Source organism: Passer domesticus, chromosome 1 (genome assembly GCF_036417665.1).
Source record: "Passer domesticus isolate bPasDom1 chromosome 1, bPasDom1.hap1, whole genome shotgun sequence".
Classification (NCBI taxonomy): domain Eukaryota; kingdom Metazoa; phylum Chordata; class Aves; order Passeriformes; family Passeridae; genus Passer; species Passer domesticus.
Window position 1 is genome coordinate 30,891,337 of NC_087474.1, and position 19,355 is coordinate 30,910,691.

Below are 19,355 nucleotides of genomic sequence, written 5' to 3' on the forward strand. Positions count from 1 at the left end.
TCTTGTGCTGAAACCCAGGATTTACTGCAATTCCTGTCCTGCTCAACTGAGCACTTGAACTAGAACTTGGGAAAAAATAATCAGAAAAGTAGTGGCATTGCTAGGGACTGACCTTTGCTTCTTGATAGACTCCACTTTCTCAGCTACAAGTCCATCCTCATCTGTTGTTTCCACTCGGTAGTAAAAGCTCCTGAGGAAGGCTGTTGCTACCATGTGGACAGGAGGAGATGTTACAGGGGCTGTATATTTATTTTCCCCACATACAGACTACATAACTGGTACAAAAAATTTATTGCAGAAGGAAGAAAATGCTCTGCTTACTTTTAGCCAGCAGAGTTTTGGAGAGTCCCGTTGCCTTCCCTTGGTGACACAGTGATACACAGTGAAAACTATTTGACTGGAGAAAAGGGTGGTGAGTAACCTGGGAAGGAAGCAGGAGGGAAAAATGTTGTCCTCTTGCTTTGAAAAGTTGCTTACTCTTCCAAATAGGAACTAATAAAAAAGTCTGGAGTTAGTTATTGAATCCACTGTCAAATCCTTTGTAAATGCGGTGCATATGCTATCTGTTTTTCTCTCTATTTCATAATTGTTGAAAAGACCTGTATTGAGGATTATGTTCATGATGGCAGCTCTTTAAACATCCTTCATGAAGCATCACTCTGCTAGGGGTTAGACTCTCCATGCACAGTCTTTGGAAGGGCTTGCTCTTACCTCCAGGTGGATGAAGTTGGTAAGGAAAATGCACCTCACCTTCTGCAGGTATGCTGTGAACCTTTCTAATGAGCTGCATGTTTTTCTTCTCTCCTTTGAACAGACGTTTCCCTAGAAACCATTTTTCTAGTCATTAAAGTCACTGATCATGGGTAGATTTACCTAGTACTGCTGAAAATGCTTTAATGCCCTCAAAACATAATGACAGGTTGTGTGCCTCTGACTGTTACTGGAAAAAAAACAGTGACAGAAAGGAAATAAGATAAAGACCACTGGAAAAGCAAAATACTTGGAGATAGAGATTTTCAAAGATGTCTTGCTTTATGCAGGCTTCCATTGTAAGAATTATCTAGCTGGCCAGTGCTGCCCCTGTCCCCAGCATTAGTTGGAGTCACAGAGCCATGTGTACCCATAGTCACCAGCCACAGCAAAGCTGCACTGTCCCAAGCTGTGACTGGGGCTACACATTGTCCCAAGAACTGCAGAGCAGAGAGCACGGCACAATGCTCTTTCCATGATACAACACCTTCTTCTACCTGTAACTACAGACTGTCATTCCAAATAAAGTAGGGACTTCAGAATAAAAAAGAGTATTTTATAGTCACTCGCTTTTCCAGAAAAAAAAATAATCTAACCAAGTATCTTTCTGCAGTATCTTTTTGTCATTGTCCACCAAGTTAAACAAGTGTTGGCTTCCTCTATTTCCTTGCCTGGAAACCAAACCACCAGCTCAGATACAAAGTAGTCTATGCTGCACCACCAATTATATAAAAACATTTGCCTGATCAAGTACTAGGTATTTTCTTTTTCTTTTTTTTTTTTTTTTGCCTGATGTGGAAGAGCTGGGGCTATAAAATACATATCCTATTTTACTTTGTAAGCAATCATATAATTTGGATATATTTTGTCATTTAAGAACAGAAACACTATCCAAGATAAAGCCTTTGTTGACTTCAGTGCCATGAATGAATGTGACATTTGAGATTGCTCCATTTTGTCAGTCCAAATCTGGTCTGCCTTACTTGATTTAGTCATTGTCACCTACCAGGAAGAGATCAGCAGGTATGTTTAATATTTGTGAATTCTTCTTCAATACCTGATTTTTTCCTGTAAATCCATTTTCTGTATGATCTGAAAAATAAGTAGTTGCATCTTTTAGAAACAGTCAATTGCTTTGAGTGACACTTGGTCATAAGACATGGAGAGGTCCATGCACTCACACCTTTGCCTACCCATGCTCTGTTGTCATGAGCATTACTTTAATTAAGCTGAGAGTCAGACTGATTTAACACTATAGCCAGACCAAACTCCTACTAAATTCAATTTTTTCTCACTGCCATTGAAAAGTTTTAGATGCACAAGGAAGTTTGACTGATACTAGTTGAGGCAATGGCTTAATGTACTCTGTTACTTATTTATTCCACCCACCCTTCTTAACTTTTTTGGCTGTTTACCCAGATAAAAGCATAATCTTAATTAAGACTGAATTAGGGGCAGAATGAATTCCTGCAGGCTATTACACAGTGTGTGGTATAAAGCAGCAAATAAACAAGCATGCTGCACACCATGTCTGTAATTACTGTGCTCAGCTGTAAGGTGTAGGTGAATTGGCGTTGACTTCCCCATGTCTGTTCTCTGCAGCATCCTGCCTTCCTCTGCTGCGCTGTAGGATCTGGAAATCCTTCCTGAGATGGGTCACTCATTTCAGGGGACTTTGGTGAACATCAGTTGAAAGATCTTTCTCCCTCATGACTACTGGGTGAGAGTTGGGCTGTGGGCTGGAGCCAACAACCAACCAGCTGGGAGGAGAGCCTGGCCTGGCCAACAGGGACAGCAATTGGCAGGAGAACATATGGCACTGGTACATCTCTGAACCCCATAGCAGGGCTCAGGGTGTCTCCTAGGAGTGCAGGTTCACCTACAGATGCTACTGGTGTAACTGGTTTTGTTCCTGACATATGGCAACTGCTTCACTTTTGCAGTTTCTGCACTCATCCAGAGATGCTGTGAGACCAATAACACCCTCCTGGGAGAGAATATTTTTCCATTTCACATTACTGTAGGAAGCAATGCAATTGTTCATTTGATCTTGACTTGTTTTTGGTGCAGCATGTGCAGCACACATTTCAGTTGTAGAAGTTCCTTGTGTCAATTTTCATATACTGCATAGGTGAAAAGAACTCGGGAATGTGTTGCTATACAAATACTGGAATACATAATTATAGCACCTTGTTGTCTTTGAGCAAGTAGTCAAGTGGTGTTGGGCCCTGAATTCTATTTTCAAGATTGACCCTATTAACTGCTGTATCTCCAAATTTAAGAATTCCTAACCAAGTTCTCAAATCCCTCATTTTTATTTACTGAATTTGATAATTTTGTTTGCCAAACTGAATTTGATTTAAAATTGAACATATCTATATCTTATAGGTGTTCAGTAGAAAAGAGCTCTGAAATGTTTTTAATCAATTGTGTTTAGATTTGCAGTAAGATAGATTATTTGCTTTCAAAAAGAATTAAATATATTGCAAAAGCTGAGTTAAAGAATCTACTATAGTTTGATTTTTTTCTTTAATGATAACACTGTCCTGAAATACTCAGTGCTTCTTACAATTTTCTCATTTCTTCAAGCTTTGCTCAATTATTTTCATCCTTGGTGTTTGTTGATGCCCATCACATAGGAATACCAAAAAATGGGTGCCCAAATGTTTTTTCAAATACTGTAATTAACCCTACATTCACATCAAATGCAGTTGGCAAGCCATCTGTTACAAGACATATAGTGTTTGATGTAACAACATCAATTTCAAATTAACACTTGCACTATTACTTCATAAGCATTTTCTCCTTTGCTGTCCTCAGAAGTTTCAACAGCTTTACTAATTCTTCTTTCAGCTCAGTGAAATTTTCAGGTGTTTCCATCTAGTCAAATGGAAAACAACTCACTTTCCAGTGATTTAATTCATCAGTCGTGTCTCATTCTTTATATTTCTGCTTTGTAACCAAAGTCTCTGGGTAAGGAAAGAGTTGTTGCAAATTGTTTATTTCATATAATTTCTGTCAAATTTGTTTTTTCATAGTAAGCCACGCAGGCTGCCTGTTGGCAGCACGTGGAAACAGCACTGATTTTTGCAGAGCTCCACCAGTGAGGTGGTGTAGTGGTAGGTATGTAAGTACATGACAGATATATAGACAGACAGACAAACAGACAGACTCACCAATAGATAGAAAATATGGTTATAAGGAAGAGATATGTAACTATAATTAAACAAGTAGGTAAAGTAAATTAATTTAATATAAGAGATTAGTTAATTTGCTTTTCTTCTTCCACTTTGGCTCTGACGTGAAAGTTAAAAACAGAGAGAAAGTCAAAATTTACCCTGAATTTCTCACTAAGAAAATTTACATAATCCACCTAATTTCAAATACTTTAGCAACACCTGCATAATGTGCTTTCTGAATCAATATCAGTATTGACACTGCACAAGCCAGATACATGACAGCAGAATAAAGGCTTTTTTCTCTGATATTTGGTTGCTTTAAAATGATCTTAGTGAGGAGGAGGGAGGGACATTTTCTTTCAATAAACTCTTAAAGGTGAGAATTTAGACAGCTACAGAAGAAAGTCGTGTTAAATCAGAATAGTTCTGAATTATGAGTGAGAGTTAAGGAGTTTAATGATTGCTTGCCTCCTTGCAAGGCTTGCTTTCCTGCTAGGCTGACTCACAACAGCAATCCACCAGGAGGACTGCTGCCTTGGGGGCGATTACAATGAAACCATGGTACTCCTACAAACAATTTACTCTGTTGGAAAATCCCCTCTTGGAACCTACTATTCTTTCCTGGAGACTTGCTTGACTTTTCTTTGCCACAGCAGGAGCAACTTTTTTCCTCTTAATTCCTTCCCCGAAACTCTGCCTGTGAAAATGGAGAGACTGGCTGCAGAGGAGGCTGTGGATGCTCTCACTCTGTAGCACAGAGAGGATTGCCATCCTTACTTTTCTACCACTATGCCAATTTAGTTTTTGCCAGGGTGGATGTATAGGGGAAGTCCTGGAGACATGGTAGAGAGAAGAACGGGAAACTAATTCAGCTGAAAAAATGCAGGATTTGGATTGTGAAAATAGATTACCTTTGCTTGGATCAAACTTTTTATTTTCCTCTCACTTAAATAAACCAAAAATTTACCTGACTGTAAACATTCCTTTCAGCTCTTCACAAAATTCCTTGTGTGCTCCTAAAAGAAAAGAAAGACTGAATTCACAAAAGAAAAGAGTGAGTGGCTGTGACCTCTACATTGATGTGGTCAAAGGAAGAACATCAATGATGAGTGCTTTATCAGACTCAGAGTATTTCCTTCAGGTAATGAAAGAGTATTCCAACGTCCCAGGCAAATCTGGCGTTTCTTCCAGTTTTGGTTCCAGCCATATGGATGGACAGCCACACTCTGCAAACAACCCTTTGTCATCTCCCAACTTTTTCTTGTTCTTTCTTTAGCGTCCTGACCTAATAAGGGACACAATTAATGGCCACTATGGCCTTGTTGACTCCCTCAGTCCTCTGAACAGTACTGGATGGACATCTGGGCTCCAAGAGCAGGGTCACTCAGTTGCCTCCCGACACCTTGATCACAAACAGTTTGTGCCATGCAAGTTCTCTAGTGAACTGCTTACTGACCAGACTGCACCATTCTTAAGGACTTTCTGTGTTATCACAGATTCATAGAACTGTTTGGGTTGGGAGAGACCCTAAGGATCATTTATTCCAACCCCCTGCCATGAGCAAGGACACCTTCCACTCGACCAGGTTGCTCAGAGCCCCATCCAGCCTGGCCTTGAACTCTGCCAGGAATGGGGCTTCCACAACTTCTCTGTGCAATCTTATGGAGTTGTGGAGGGAATAGTTTCAGTGATGCTGACATTCATCCAGTGTCTGGTGGACTCCCTGAGTTACCCACAGTGGGATATATCCATGTAGCTATAAAATTGTGCTGGATATAGAAATAATGTCTGTAATGATTTCATATTGTATAGTACTTTCAATGGTCAAGAGGTTTATTAAAATACCTGGGTTTTTTTCTAAATATTTGAATTACAAGAGTACAGAATATGGAATAGCTGCAAAATACTCTAATGCTTTTAGCTGAAGGCAAAAGTGGCTTATAAAAAATCAAAATGTGGCAGCAAGCACTGACAGCCTTGCAATTTGAGCTTTATACAGGAATGCCAGCAGCAGCAGTAAAATTGCTTTTTTCTAGTTTTTCTTTGGTCCCCATGCTGGCTCATAGTGTTAATCTCCATATGACTTTTTTGTTTCTGAAATCAAGTAAATAAAAGAAAAACAAAGTTCTGAAGGTACACACTGGTTTTACTTGTGTAAATGCAAGAGGGGGATGGAATATGGAGTGATATGTAATATACTTGAAGTTGTTCTGAAGCTATTTTGTGTGTACTTAGTATTAGGGAGAAACAATGTTATTCATAGTTCCTTGGTTAGAAAAGTAAAAAGAAGTTAAACAGAAATATTTTGAAATTTGTTGAGCATTTAATACCATTACACTTGAAAGATGGGGATGGTGCACTGACTTATTTTGAATTAAATTCCTATTTTTATGTGCAAAAAAAGTTTGAAACAAAAATATAAAAATAGTTTTCTATGAACTTTCTTTTTCTCCATGACTTCTTTCCCCCCTCTTTTTTTTTCCCTAGGGGGAGATTTGCAGGTAGCTTTGGTTGATTCTTACATTTATTTTGGAGACCAGAAAAAGTGGTGGAGCAAGCCAGACAGTTCTTTCATGAGTATTTCAATGATGCTCTGTAAATTCCCCAATGTTTCTTTCGCTTTACTTTTTAAAATAAACTGGTTTTTTTGAAAGGAACTCTGTCACCAAAGATATTCTCATTTCAATGAGTAAATAAATCAACTATGAAGACATTTCTTAAATATGAGTCATTATACATAGGCAGCTGTCCATGTGAGGCTGTTGTCATCAATTAGGATGCAGAGACTGCGCTTCACCATCTGAATGCATGGAACTCACAAATGCAAGAGGAGCCAGCATCTATTAAATATTTTATAACTTCCACAATTTTGACATTTGGGTTAAACAACTGTTCAGTTACCCAGACTTTATAGCGCCTTGCAGTGCTTATGAATGCCTGTCTCAAAGACAGACTTTCAGCACTATTGTAAATTTTTCATTAAATTCGGATAGCTGGACTTTTCTTGTCAGTGCTGTTCTGGTGAGAGGCTGCTCCACTGCCATTTGGAGACCAAACCAATCATAAGCACCTGTGAAAGGTGATACAGAACTAAAGCAACAGGCTGAAATTCTCCAGGAGAAGAATTACCCACATCCTTCATGTTCTCCAAATCCAAATGTACAGATGAGAGCAAAAGAATCTCCTCTTTCATTAATATTCCTGTTTTGAATTCCACATAAACTACTGGAGAGGAATTCCATGTGCCAGGTGAAAATGTGCTCTTACCTTTTACTTGTTTCAGTTGTGCTGTCTGGCATTGCTCCTGTATGGTGAGAAATTCAGAGTGGTTGGAGTTTATGATCATGTATGACTCTCTTGTTTTCCACCTTGGTGTCACTTTTCCATTTGGAAATCCTAGTCTCTGGTATTTCTACTGCCCTTCTTTCCACCTCCTGTTGCCCTGTCTATAGTGGACCAATTAGGAAGACAAAGGGTGGCCAAGGTAGGAGTGCATCAGTTTAAAGAAGAGTAAAATTATGGTTTCTGTCTTGTTTATAGCTCCTTACCCAGTAATTGCCAACTTTCTGTTTACCTTCCGAGTACTCAGCTGTTGAGAGATATGTGATCTCTTTTGGACTTCAGTAAAATTTTTGATATTGTCTCTCATAGCATCTTTCTGGACTGAATGTCCAGCACTCAGCTGGATAAGCACATCAGGAGGTGGGTAAGCAACTGGCTCATGTGTCGGGCACAAAGGGTTGTAGGGAATGGGGTGACATCAGACCGGGGACCTGTCACTAGTGGGGTTCAACAGGGCTCCACCCTCAGCTCTCTGCTCTTCAATGTCTTCATAAATAACTCGGACACAGGACTGGAAGGGATACTCAGCAAGTTCACAGCTAATACAAAACTTAGAGGAGCTGTTCTCTGCCTTGAAGGCAGGGAGGCCCTGCAGAGAGACTTCCACAAATGAGAGGCCTGGGCAGTCACCAACAACATGAAGTGCAATAAGGGAAGTGCTGGATTCTGCACCTGGGATGGGGCAGTCCTGGATGTAAGTACAGTCTGGGGAATGAGAAACTGGAGAGCAGTGTCATGGAAAGGGACCTTGGGGGTCCTGGTTGATGGCAAGTTGAACATGACTCAGCAGTGCCCTGGCAGCCAGGAGGGCCAAGCCAGTCCTTGGGACAGTCAGGCACAGCATCACCAGCCAGGCAAGGGAGGGGATTGTCCTGCTCTGCTCTGCACTGCAGTTACCTCACCTAAAGTTCTGTCTGCAGTTTTGGGTACCACAATATAAAAAAGACATGATGCTGTTAGAGAGCACCCAAAGGAGGGCCACAAGACTGGTGAAGGGTCTGAAGAGAGGAAGCCTTGTGAGGAGTACCTGAGGACACTTGGTCTGTTCAGCCTGGAGGAGACTGAGGGGAGACCTCACTGCCAGTAAACTTCCTTGTGAGCGGAAGCAGAGGGGCAAGTCCTGATATCTTCACTTCGTGACCAGTGACAGGACTGGAGGAAATTACATGATGCTGAGTCAGGAGAGGTTCAGGTTGGATATCAGGAAAAGGTTTTTCACCCAGAGGGAGATTGGACAATAGAACAGACTCCCCAGGGAAGTTGTCATGGCACCAAGCCTGGCGAAGTTCGAGAAGGGTTTGGACAACACTCAGGTACACAGTGTGACTCTTAGGGATGGTGCTGTGCAGGACCAAGACTTGGTCTTGATGGTCCTTGTGGGTCCTTTCCAATTCAGCTAATTCCATGATTCTGTGTTTCTATGAACTAGTGACTGTAGCCATCTTTCACATGAGGTCACTTGGCTTAAGGCTGCAGCACCTTCCCATTGGAGAACAGATTGGTGGATTGCCAGAAAACAGAGCAATTCAGAGCATATAGGTAGGCCTAGTGAATTTGAGCTGAACAGAACAGAGAAACACTCTAAGTCTTCAAACAAAGGTTATACAATACCCGGTGAAAATTTTTCACTCAAAGATGATAATGCCATTATCAATTGCTGACGAAATTAACTTCCTCAGATATAAAGGTTTGCACTTTAGGGGGAACAGAGTCCTACTAGAAGAGCAGTTCAGCCTCATCTCCTCCCATGTAGGCACAACATTGCAAATCCTGCAGCTCTGGTACTCTGGGGTTGGTGAACTCAGACCATTTCTATCCCAGCATCATAAAGAATCCTTCATTTCTGAAAAACCAGAGGATATGCTTAATGAAGTAGAGGACGCAAACTGACAAGAGTGTTGGAAATGGGTGGAGAGGAACCAGCGGATCGCAAGCAGAGTTGGCAGGCAAGGTGGCTGGCCATTAGCCAGAGGGAAATAGAGTGGAGCTGAGTGTTGGCTGTGGCCAGCTGGTGAAAACAAAAAGGGAGCACAAGGAAGTACTAAAATCACAAGCTCAGACAAGACAGAATTTGATGTAAAAACTCATGTTACTCTTGAAGCAATAAACCTTAAAAAAATAATCAACCCTGCCAGCACCATACGTTATGGTAAGTGGTGAGACATAGAAAATCCCTTGGCCTCCAAGGCCTGTAAGCAACTCCAGAGAAGTGAGAGCTTTTCCAGGAACAAAGACCAGCCATAAAACAGGAGAGAAAAAACAAAATGCTTTTACAGAAGAACTCGGGGCCTGAATTTTCCCTGGTTTGTCTTTCATCATCAATTAGAAAAAGTAAATTTAAAGTTCTTCTGAACAAATAGCAATGTACATTGGTATAAACAGCCATGCATTTAAGAAATGATTACATTTTCCTTTGAATTCCAAGTTCCAGTCCCTCCCACTCTACAATGTTTTCTTTCAGTAGCCTGCTACCAAAATCACTAAAAGTGGCTTACACAAAATTTCAGATTTTCCAGTATTTTTGAGCAGTGTGAAGCCTTGCCTAGCTAAGAATGAGGATATTTCAAATCCATTAATACTTCCGTAGTTTTTCTTTGGGGATCATATTCTCCTGACTAGCAGAAATCCATTCTTTAACTTTATAAAAACTCGCCTCTTGTTGATTTCTGATATTTCACTGAAGGAATCCACATGCTCCAATCATGCTTTTTTACTGGTTTGCAGAGAGGGGATGGCAGGGTTTGTGCACGTGTGTGTATGCATGAAACAAAATGGATTATGAATTTTAAAATTGCCAATTATGTTGCATCACACAGCTCAGAGCACTGGCACAATGATGAACCCCAATCCAGATTTTTCAGCTTAAATGGCTTTACATTCAAGCAAGCAAATTAACCATAAAATAAAGGGGGGGTTTTACAAAATATCCCAAGAAAGAATAAACTGCAGATAATAAGCACCAATCTGGTGTTGAATGCTGCCCAAGATACCAATTGTTTTAAGTCACGACAAAGACAGCTGAATGCTCATCTTGTGGGTATAGAGCATGGATGATTGCTTGCCATGAGTATCTTCTCTCACAAATAACAGTTTTTTCGCTCTTAATTTTCTGCTAAATTGGAAGCTAACTGCTTCCCACATTGTCGTCGGAGCACCTGCAGCTGTGCTGGATTTCTGCGCACCATTTCTTTTAGGTAAAACAGCACTCCACTTCCTTGAGCTCATCATTATGTTTATGTCTTCCTTTCATTGCACTGCCGCACTAATGATTCAGGCAGGCTGGTCAGTCATTAAGTGACAAGCAAATGATACCATATGCAACGTGTGACTAATCGGTCTGAACAAATGAAATCACAGACTTGCTTTTCCCATCATTCATTTCACAAACAGTAGCAATGTGGTGCACAGCAGGTAGTTCAGTTAAAACCAGCCTTGTAAAACAAATTTCCCGCAGCCGTTTAAGAGCACTGTGATGGATTCAATGCTTTAGCAGCCAGATGATGCCCAGGGGAAGGAGAGATGGTTTGGGCGAAGGGAAGTAGGGAGGAGGAGAAATGCTCTGTACATACATTACAGTAATTGAAGGTTTAGTTACCTTATTGGTTTGGGTACTTTGTTTGTATGGATCACAGAAATGACTACTGGGTTACCAAACCCAAAACATACATAATATACCCAGCGCTTATCAAGACAGAATACACAGCTCTTTAACTAAAAGTGCCCCAAAGATGCATATTTTATGCAGATCTAAGCAAAATTATCTCTGATAGCTACAGTGGGAAGACATACATATGCAAAATAAGAACTTACATATTTTTTCCTCTGTGCCCAAAATGCCTTTCACTGATTTTAATGAAATACTTTTTCCAGCAACACCACCATTAAAATATTTAATACTGAATGTATTTAACACTTACATTAAAAAAAAGTATAAAAATTAACCCCAGTAAGGTCAAATGTACACAAATAATGCCATCTGCTATCATTAAAATTCTGCTAATATTAAATTAAGGCCCTAAGTAGCTAAAGCCATTTCCTAAGTGGCTAGATGAACTGTGTTTTTTGTTGTGGTTATATGCTATTTCAGAGTTACTTGCTGTTCGTATCTCACTAAGAGGGTAACCAAAAATAATTTTGAGCTTAATGTATTAACTTCTTCAGCATGGACATGAAAAGCTGTCTGTCCTAAGTATGTTCCTCCCATCCTTTATCAAAACTATTTTTCAGAGCTGAAGAAACCACAAGAATAAAAATAACTCAAACCAATCTGGTATTTTTAAGGCAAATAAACCAAGAAAACCCAAGAGCATGGTGAAAGGTAGAATATAGATACATTTACTTAACCCAAATCAAGGCTTTGAGAGGTTACAATCATAGTTAATGAGAAGACACAAGATGAATTTCTTAAGTTGCTGATGTACCATTGACAGGAACCTAGATAAGAAAGAACAGGACTCATTCATCTCCCAGCATACATGTCACTCCACAGGTATTTCTCAAACCTCGTGGAAATATTTGCATAATTAGAATGCAAAGTCAATTCTTAACAAGGATCGAACAGCCAAAGGGTACCCCCTCTTGGCCTTCTTTGTCAAAGTATCTTTGTGGGTTTCTGAGTCACTGACAGTCCAGAGGCTGAAGAGGAGGAATGCTCACAGAGTGAAACACAGTTTTACTCCAACAGTAAAAACACACAGTGGGAGCAGGTGGCAGTTTTTGCACTTCACAGTGGATGACCACCTTCCACAGCATCCTTCTGAGACAAAGTACGAAGTTGAGCTCGTGGAGACAGAGCACTTTGGGTGGTTTAGCAAGGAATATGTGCATTTTTATTTATAAATCTGGAAATTAAATATGCAGCATGTCTTTATGAATAGGGATATGGTACAGCAAAACACTAACTTACAGTAAAACCTTGGAGTCCTGGTGGACAGTGAAAATGTAGATGTCTTTGCAGCATACTTCCATTGGGAAAAGGCTAATGGGACCTGTGCAGATGCCAAGAAAGAGCTGTCACAGAGCTGTAGAGAAGTTAGATTTTTTTTTTTCCTTACTGACACACTACCTACAACTCTTTTACAATTTAAGACCCATGTTGATGAAATGATTAAAAAGTGCCCTGCAGTCGAATCTGCCAGAGAGCACCATCTATGTATTCACAGAGCAGATAAAAACCTAAGGTGTTACCTAATAAGCTGTGTAAATATCTATAGAAGAACTATAAGGACAGCCAGAATAGATCAAAACAAACATCTGTTCAGACAAATATCACCTCTCCAAAAGTACCAGACATGGGCATCTGGAAAAGAGGATATGAGGACAGAGCAGATTTATACTTCTCTCTGTACTCACCTGCCCCAAACCCATTTTTAGTTCAGGGACTTTTTAATGCCTCATGTTTCTATGCATTTAACAATCAGACATGGATTTCTCTCCCATGAATATGTCCTGTAGAATAATAGCAACAAAGTAGCAAAGAAAATAATAAAATCTAAAAGCTGGAAATGGAAGTTCAACATATTTAGGCTATCTATATTGCAGTTGGAATAACTAAAAATTGCAATGTTGAAATGAGATTTTTGGATCAGTAATGAAACTTAAATAAATTTGATAAATATCTGCAAACACTCTGCTTTAAAGGGCTGTTTAGGAAACCAGCCTTTATGACCTCAGAAATCCCCATGTGACCTAAAGACGTTCTGCATTTGTTCTGTTTATTGATGTCACTCTAGTTCTACAGTTTCCACATGGTATCTAGCTACTGCTACAGTTTGTAAAGATGCCCTTCAGGAATCAAACATTCCTGCAACAGTTGTTTATTGTTTTTCTTTGTTTGTTTTCCCAGAGTTGCTGTTCATTGTTTAAGTCATTGCAAAAGGGAGGAATAATACCTATTGCCTGTTTCTAATGCATTTTTTCTTTATCATGCCCAGAAGCTTCTGACACAGGATGTCTCATTCAGATCCTTTTTCTTCAGAGAAAATAAAGGCATGAATATCCCAATTGCAACAAATATGGGATTTCATAGAGGGCCACATGCCATTCAATATATTTTAGTACTTATCTTCATGTATGTTTATCCACTTATTTATTGCTATCTAGTACAGATTGCAAGTTGTAGAACACAATGATGTACCTTTTACACATCTTGCACCTCTGAAGAACCTTTTGAATCTTTTATAGACTACAAAGTGATAAAATGGGACAACATGAGGTAAAAATAATTTTTAAAACCTTTAAAAGCAGCATTGCAAACTAAACATCAATGCTCAGATATTTCCTAGTGACTTTTGTTTCTTTCTCTATTTTCTTTTAAATACCACCATTAGAAAGAAGAATTAAAATGGAAGATGCCCCCCATGGCTTTCTGTCAGATGCTATCTTATTTGTAAATACTTTTTGTGGTTTAATTATTCCCTTTGTTGTTATTATTTCCCTTGGTTAAAGAACAAGCCTCCAAATTGTTCTGTGATCTTTCTATCTATGCAGATGAGATTTGAAAATGAAGGAAACTTGCATTAGCTACATAATTAAGTGCATAAAGAGGTCTGCCACACTTTTTTGGGTGTTTGTATTACTTCCAAACACGTATAATACGAATCATTTGGGGGTTTTTTAGGATTTAAAGAAATATTTTTGGCAAAAGCCCTACTAACATCAAGTTGTGTAAGCAAGTGATAAATTGCTGCTTTAGTAGAAAAGCTTTTAGCTTTTCAGTCCCACTGCTCCTGTCCATTTGGCATTACACCTTCAGCCCTTTCATGTACTTTAATGAAATATACAGCTGTCTTTACTTATGGCTGGTTTTGTACAAGCATCCCTGGAGCGTGCTGTACAAAAGTGAGGTCATGAGCAGGAAGATTGTAAAAGGAACAAATCAGACTGTACACCTGGGACTGAGACTGTCACATTGCTTGTTCCTAACTGTTATGAAAGCTTTCAGTCCCCACAGAGGTTTTTAGGAGTGTTTGAATGCAGAGCTGCTATGGTACAGTTTGTCATAGAGTTATTATGGCACTAATCCTGTAAACAGATGAGAGAGGAAGTAACAGGTTGTTTGAGTCTCTTCTCAGTGTGTGCTGTCTATATGTGTCTGAAGGTTCAAGGATGAAAGTTAGCCCATTAACGCAGAGGACATCCTCCTCTTAGTGTTCACAGGGAATGTTGAATAGAGCATGTGCTTCCTCCAGACAGCCAAAAGTTGCTGGATGAAAAGGTGTCTTCCCCGAAATCTTAAGAGATGGGACTTGTAAGCATTGCTAAGAAGGATTTTACAAAAATGCCCTCAAATTGTCAGCGGAAACAGAGATGAAAACATAATTTATTTTTACATGATTGCCCACTTTGATCACAGGCTGCATAGGAAAAAGCTTGGCTTCCTACAAAGGAAACTGCTTTCAAGGCAAGTGGCACTGCATGTGTCTGTCAATATCCAACACAGCTCATCTTAATTTATTTACTTTTGCCACCTTGAAAGTACTGTGAATTCTGCTCTGCTTACACCTTTGGGGCTATATCACTAAAAAGATACAGAAATGCTGCACATTTTTATATCCCAGGGCTCAGAAGGGCAGATTTTTGTTTGAACTTAGCTCAGCCAGCTATCACGACCCAAATTCCCAACCTAGGAGTGTCCCTTGAGCTCAAGTACTTCACAGGGGAGACAACAAAAGAGGAAAGCAGAAATATTTTAGCACAGACCATAAATGCCAGAAGACCCTGTCCCTGTTTGATGTGCAGCTCACATAATTTTTCCACTCTCTTGCTGTGCCAGGTGTCTCACTCTCATATTTTCAAACTAACAAAATGTTCAATGCTATATCCCAGAAAAATGCTTTCATCAGGGCTGCCATTTGAGGAGAAAAATCCAGCTCCCCAACTACACATATAGAATCATAGAATTCTAGAATTGTTTGGGTTGGAAGCGACCTTATAAAGATTACCTAGTTCCAAACCTCCAGGCTGCTCAAAGCCCTATCCAGCCTGGCCTTGAGCACTGCCAGGGATGGGCCATACACAACTTCTCTGAGCAATCTGTGTCAGTGCCCCACCACCCTCACAGCAAAGAACTTCTTCCTAATATCTTATCTAAAACTCTCCTGTTTCAGTTTGAGGCCATTACCCCTTTTATGATCACTCCATGCCCTTGTAAAAAATCCCTCTCCACCTTTCATTACCTGTGGGTGATGAAAAGCTTCTATAAAGTCTCCCCAGAGCCCTCTCTTCTTCAGACTTACTACTCTGACTTCCCTGAGGGTTATGTGGAGTTTTACCAATTCAGTTTCCTTGCACAGAACTACATGAAATTTGAAAAGTTCCAAAAGCTTTTAGAAATGTATAAAAATTGATTTGCAAATACATGTGCGTTTGTTATCTCCCCTAGAAACTGCTTCCTGGTTTGTACTACCATTGGGAAAGTACTAAAACTTAAAGTGTGTGGGGGGTAATTTCAATCTCAAAACCAGTTTCAAATGCATGTAGAAAAGATGTGCATTTCTGGACAGATGAATGTAGACTGAGTTCCTCTGCCATTCCCTATGATGCTACTTTACACTCTCATCAGGCTTTTTTCAGGAAACCTGTTTCCCTTAAGTTTTCCTTGTTACCAATGTCTTATATTGGCAACCCCTCCCAGCTTACTCATCTATTTTCTTCCGTCATTATGGCACCAGCAGATCTCAAAATGCTCTTCTTGTGCTCAGGTATCTGTGGGGCTCAGGTTTCCCAAGCCATTTGAGCCTAGTTTTCTAAAGAAGGAAGGCTGATGCAATTGAAATATTCAGTTACTCTCAATCCCACAATTTTATCTCAGGACTCCTAGAGCCAGCTGCAATTAAATCTGAAGTATATATATATATATATATATATATATATATATATATATATATAATAGATTTATCAAATATTTTCTAAACAGTTGCAGCTGGAGAGAAGGGACAGTCCCAGGTAATCATCTTCCCTTTTTCCCTGAAAATCTGTTGAGTGGAATCTGCCTGTTTTCCATTGGGCTTTTCCTAGCCAGAGTCAAACCAGACAAGCTGGCCAGCCTGTGCCCACCTAGGGATGGATGAGCCATGATGGACATAGCCTGATGATCTGAGGGTGCTGAGCCCTGGGGAAAGCTGGCATGGGGAGAATCAGGGCCAGGGACAGAGGAGAGGGAGGTTGAGAATAAAATAGGACATGGGGGAAAGTTGCAGTCTCTGTTGTAGTGGACATGAAAGGATTGAAGATAGAGAAATTAACATGGAAATTGCCAATTTAATTAACTGAAAACCAGTTTTCATTAATTTCACTGTTCACAGAACAAAGTGTTTAACAAAGAAATTAGTATTCAGCAACTCAGTGGTTTTATAATGGTGGTCTGAGGAGAAATGGAAAGAAGTGAAATTTACTTTAAAAAATTGAATTTTGCTAATGGAAACCTAACTTTAGCCTTATTGGCATCATTGGCATTTGCAGTCACATTTATTAAGGAAACCATGTCCTCATGCAGAAACTGCAGGCCAAAGGAAGCTCTGCTGCCCAGCTGTAACCCCAGCAGTCAGCACTGCAGGCATTTTGTTAAAATGAAAGTCTTGGAAGCAGGAAAAAGAAACTAATCTGAAAAGTTTTGAAAAAAATGCAAAATCACAAAACTGGTTGTGATCCTGCTGCACTCCCACAGAACATCTTGAAATCACTTTGCAAAAACCTGCTGCTTCAGGGAGGTGTGAGAGGCATCACCACACTGATGGAGAAGGAAAAGAATAACCTCTAGGAGGAAAACAAACTTTCAGTGCTACCCTCCCTCCCCAAAGGCAGGGGAAGGGCATCCAGAGGGCTGCCCTTACAGCTTGCTTGGATGAGATGAGCACAGCTCCAATTAAGAAATTTTGTGCAGTGAGCACTTGTATTTGCCAGTGTTCAGAGGGGTCATTAATCCCAGTAGTTTTGACTTTCTGATTTACAAGTAGATAATCTAATTTATAGAATTGACAGTAGTCTTTAGCAAACTTGCTGTGCTGTGCAGTTCCTGGCATTTCACCCTTTCACAAAAAGAAACACTTGTTAGTTTGATTCTTTTTTTTTTCTCCTAAAGATGTATATACATATATTTATAGCACATTTATACAGGTTTTGCATTATAGCATCTAATTAATAAAAATTCATAAATGCTACTGAAAACTGACATAATTTTACCTAAATACTCCAGAATTTCCCTACTGCTGATGTGTGACATTTTTAGAGAGCAGCATGTTGGATCTGAAAGCACATAGCAGGGTTTGTGCTGTATCAAGTACAGAAAATAAACCAAAAGAAGCAGTTCAATTTCCAGAGCTGTCTGCAAACATTGCCCTGCCAAATCACATGGAAATGGGCAGAAGGTTTGATATGCAACACCAGAAGAAAAATTCCCTCTAAAAATTAGAGATGACAGCAATATATCTCTTTATTTTCTCCTCTTGAAAGAAAATATATTTTCCTTGCTTTCCTCCCCCCACAAAAATACCCTCTTTTTCTCCTCTCCTGACACCCTTTAATTAATGCGCTTTTTTTAGGTGACACAGTGCTCTGTGGTTGTGTGGCTGAGTGGATGCCTACCCCTGCTGAGGGATGAGGCACCCTGTGGAGCACCAACAAAAAGCCCCAGCACTCGCCCTGGCTGGGCTCCTGTGAACATCTCACCCTTCCTCTCTAAGAGATGTGTGAGTGCCTGCCTGTGTCAGATGAGGAGAAGGAGGAGATATTCATGCCTAGCTGTAAATACAGCACATCTCCAGCAAAATTCAGAATGTTACAGGTGTTGTTAACCCCAAATGGGATGTTAGCCTTGCCAGCAAGCTGGCATGAAACATTGTCAATGTTTCTCAACCAAGACCACCACCACACCAAAACAAAATGAACAGAAGATGCCAAGCAGATATGGAACCTGCTGCCCAGGACTTTGCCTGTCCTTGGGGCTGCCTGGACATCCACCACCTGCTGTGGGACACCAGTAACCCTGGAGGAGGGGATGGGCCAACAGGCTGTGGGCTGTGTAGCCAGGGAGTGGGAAGAGTCTTGAGTTTCAAAAACTAAATTTTAGCAGTGAAAGCATGAAATCCAGAAGGCACTGAAATACAAATGTGTCACTAATGCCAAAAGAGACTTGATCAACAAACACCTAACTCACCTACACAAATTGGTTGGTACTTAAAGCTAACACCATAAAAAATTTCGGGTAGCAGCCATGGCAGTAATGTGCTCCTGACACTGCATCTGATACATTAGCATGAAAAATACCATTCAAATAATGCTTTCTTCTTTCAGCTGAATTCTTATCATACCAGGTACACGCAAGAGGGTGCAGGTCACTGAAACAGAGTCAAAACCCAACTAATTCTGCTTGATGTGCAAGGGGACACCTGTTTACCTGGGACACAATGGTGTAAAGCCTTCAGAATTCTAATACATATTAATAAAATTGTGAAGTAATCTACATTGTAATTGTGCTGTCTGTCATTTGCAGGAGTATTGTCTGGAAAATAAACACCAAAAAAGATCTAAACTAGCCCTGCTGTAGTCAGTCAGATTACACAGGGGAAAAAAATAATCCTGAGGATATGTTATATGGAGCAGAGCCCAAGTTCTTTGTTTTGCTCTCTTAAAAATAAGGAAGCACTTACTGACATGCAAGAAGTTTTAGGCGTTATAATCTAAACCTTTTGACAAGTTTCACATAGGAGAAGTGGTGTTACCAGAGCAGAGCTGCCCCTGACACTCAGATGCCTGTGTGCTGGAAGAGCTGCATGATACAGATTGTGTTCACTGAGTTATACAGACCATATTCCCATCGTACCCTGTGTTGTATCCTCGTGTGTTTTCACCCTGCAACATCCTGTGGGTAGCTGTTCCAGCATTGAAACCTTGGATTAAACTCATGCTGACAATTATTGCACCAAATGCGAAGGAATCTGGATGACTTTCCACTCTTAAACAGAGCTCATGCCATTTTTAGTAACCCAGCAAAATGGTAGATAAAGACTTTGCATAATGCCACTAGAGAAAGTAGAAGTGCAGAGAATTATTTCAGGATGCATGTGGCAACTGAAGGGCTGATCT

The 19,355-nt window shown here is 40.1% G+C and overlaps 1 long non-coding RNA gene across 3 annotated transcripts in view; it reads right to left on the reverse strand.

Moving 5' to 3' along the window:
- LOC135296144 (uncharacterized) overlaps positions 1-19,355 on the reverse strand; it is a 28,958-nt gene continuing 9,603 nt past the window's right edge. Inside the window, exons 2-7 of one of the 3 annotated variants that reach the window (XR_010358204.1) lie at positions 12,178-12,259; positions 4,897-4,945; positions 4,542-4,626; positions 1,757-1,842; positions 322-421; positions 1-206 (exon numbers count right to left, since the gene is read on the reverse strand). This is a non-coding gene — a long non-coding RNA (uncharacterized LOC135296144). Of the gene's footprint in view, positions 207-321; positions 422-648; positions 823-1,756; positions 1,843-4,541; positions 4,627-4,896; positions 4,946-12,177; positions 12,260-19,355 lie in introns of those variants that run through there. The other 2 variants (XR_010358211.1, XR_010358205.1) reach the window with 2 other exon arrangements.